Genomic DNA, 2,772 nt, shown 5'->3' with positions numbered 1-2,772 from the left:
ATATATATATATATATATATATATATATATATATAGGTGCAGGCGTAGCTGTGTTAAGAAGTTGCTTCCGAAACACATGGGTCCGCGTTCAGTCCCACTGCGTGACACCTACAGTAAGTGTCTTCTACTATAGCTTCGGGCCGACCAGAGCCTTGAGAAAACTGTGTGTGTGTGTGTGCGTGCGCGCGCGCGTGTGTGCGTATGTGTGTGTGTGTATATATATATATATATATATATCAGTGTGTATGTCTTTGTTCCCCCATCATCGCTTGAGAACCGGTATTGCTGTGTTTATGCCCCAGCAACTTCGGATCTCTAGCGTCAGTTGTTAAATTGGAACTTAACAAATTACCACTTATAGCACAAACGCAGCGTACCTATTGGTTTAGATCATCAGTGAACTAAACACCACATATTCTTTATATGTAGTTATTGTAGCGCTCAGTTTATATTCATATTTATTACGGAATTTTCCCTCCGATAAACTAAATAAATAAAGAACATTTTCTTCTGTTAGTTACTTGAAACAATTTTTTAATATCAGTAGCTTTAAATAAAAGAGAAGAGTTGTTATATATTACCAATATAATAGTATATTATCATTTATATTTATTTACACGTTTTATTACAATCCCTAGATTAAGTAATACCCTGATACTTAATTTATATACCTATATATTGTTGTTGTATGTTATTATAATAGCCAAAGATTGTCTTCGGCCTAAACGAATTTGGATTAATATTATTTGAGATATAGAGAAATATGTTTCAATAGTTGTAGATTCTATTTACTTAATTATTTTGTTTTTTCTTTTTAAATCGTAATTCTTATGTAGTTGAAAAGTTAACGCTCACATTTTAAATTTTTTTACAATCCAGCCGTCCTTTCACGCGGAATTTCGTCTGTCTTTAAACCAAAGCTCTGAAGAGACTTATATAAGTGAACTGAATTGTTTATAAATCAAATAATGTATATAAGTCGAAACAAATTCTTGGCTCTTTTGGTTTTTTTAATAATTTTTAATGTTACCTTACATTATATTATATTCATAGTATATTAGATTATAATGTAAATAAATTATTGGATTGTCAATTGAATCTCCCTATTTAATCTATTGTTTGTAATTTGCGTAATAGCCATATTTGTGTGGTATTCAACTGAGGTACCAGTGAATTTCCTTAGTTTGTTATTTTATATATATACACACACATACATACATACGTATATATGTGTGTGTGTGTGTGATTATGTAATTATGTATAGAGAAATAATATACAATATATTTAACTGCCATAAATTTAGTTATGCAGTGAAAATAAACATCGTGGAAAAGTTGCAGAAGCTTCGTAGCTTGGAGCGATGATCGAACTAACTTGTTTCGTCCGTCATTCAGTATAGCATACCTCATTTTCGTCCTTCATCAAGTATCACTTACCTCCTTTGTCAAAGGCAACAGGCTTACACTTCAAAATCAAAAATATAAACAAATTCTGACAGGTATAACGAAATTTACATTTTCTCAATCCCGCAATATTCTAAAAGCGTTTAAACATACAAACTCACTTACGCACGCATGCGCGCACGCATGCGCGCACGCACACACACACACACACACACACACACACACACACACACATACACACACATACATACATATGTAGACACACACACAGGGTGAAACGTAGCCCTGTGTTTTCGAGTGTTCCTGCTCTGAATTACCCAGGGGAAGGACATCACTACTGCAACCTCGGATTCAACAATACCAGTGGCTTAGAGTAAGTACAAATGAGTCCGTGTGTATATCTGTGTGCATGTATGTGTGTATGTATATGTATGTGCGTGTGTTTATGTATATGTTTATATTTACACCTGTCCAAGAACCCGGTGTGGTTCATACTGTGTCCCCTTAGCAAGAGGTAGTTGCGAAAGGATTCTAGTTCCTTGATCCTATGGGGGAAATTCCTTAGACAGAAGTGCTCGACTCCGCGGGAGGTGTATTTGGTCGAAGAAAAATAGTTTCCATTTCATACATATGACCAGATCGATTATGGTTTCTTGCAGTGTCCTCTGTCAAAAGATCCCAGTAAATAGATAGACATGAGGAAATATGAGGACGCGACAGAAGTTTCTTTCAGGACCAGATTTAACAACTGCAAGTCCTTCTTTAATATCCAGGAGAAGCTAAATGTTTTTTACTAGGTATATAAGGTCGTTGACAGAAAGTGGCAAGGATGACAACATCCAGTGGAGAGTGCTAAAGAGGTGCAAGCCATGCTTCAATAGCAATAAGAGTTGCAGGCTTTGCTTGACGGAGAATTATAGAATACAACACTCTTCCACCGGACACCTACCTAAATTCTAAAAGTGAGTTTTTCCGATCCTACCATCATGATGAGAAACACGTATTTAGATACGTGCAGACTGTATACGAACTTTCCGCTCCTACTTGCACACAGATCAACTCCATCTCGCTCTTACCCCAGCCCCAACCCCACTCTGTAGGTATTTACTCTTATTTCATGAAGGCACTCCGATCCTTTCTAGAAGAAATTCCCCTCTGAACGTTTTTCCTTTAATTTTTTACACAAAGCCTACAAACTGGATCTGACATTTTCCGACTGCCCATGGTAAACAGCACTCATCATACTCTTCCTTCAAGCACTTCTAACGAGTGTTAGTATTTTTCCACACTCTTGTGTGCAAAAGCGATTGGCTAAATCGGATGAAATGAATCTATAATACTGTATTTTATAATCGTCGTATATATATAT

This window comes from Octopus bimaculoides, chromosome 11 (genome assembly GCF_001194135.2).
Source record: "Octopus bimaculoides isolate UCB-OBI-ISO-001 chromosome 11, ASM119413v2, whole genome shotgun sequence".
NCBI lineage: Eukaryota > Metazoa > Mollusca > Cephalopoda > Octopoda > Octopodidae > Octopus > Octopus bimaculoides.
The sequence above is the reverse complement of the archived record's forward strand: the minus strand, read 5'-3'. Positions refer to the sequence as shown.